Source organism: Megalobrama amblycephala, linkage group LG5, assembly GCF_018812025.1.
Source record: "Megalobrama amblycephala isolate DHTTF-2021 linkage group LG5, ASM1881202v1, whole genome shotgun sequence".
NCBI lineage: Eukaryota > Metazoa > Chordata > Actinopteri > Cypriniformes > Xenocyprididae > Megalobrama > Megalobrama amblycephala.
The window spans coordinates 9220203-9220729 of NC_063048.1; positions in this window are offsets into that span (position 1 = coordinate 9220203).

Here is a 527-nt window from a genome sequence, read left to right on the forward strand (position 1 = left end):
TTGGTGTTTAGTTGGTTGTATAGTTTGTTTATACTGTTCTGTCTCTGTCTTGTTTCCAGGAACATCATATTGGCTGCTGCAGGCTGATGAGTTCTATAATAAAATGACTTCATTATATTTAAAATATGTTTTGATATTCATTTTATTTGTATTATTAATATTTATTTACCCATAAACATGTCTTTAGGAATCCATAAGTTATAGAGACAAGAATAACTTTGTGAAACCTTTGGGGGCAGTTTCCCAGACAGGGTTTAAATTAAAGGTGCTAAACAGGATGTTTTGTTTTATACATTTTTGCAATATTACTTGAAACTGTCTTTACTAACTGATAAAAGACTATTTATTAGGTGCACTGAAAGTAATAATATTAATGTACATCATCTGTGCACGAGGTAGGGCCTTAAAAACATCAGCCAAAGCATCAGCATTAAGCGATCATCACGTAAACGATTGGCCCTCTGGCTTGTCAATCACTGCCGTGACGTTCCTTGTGAGAGACGTGCGCGGATTGGCCCTCTGGCTTG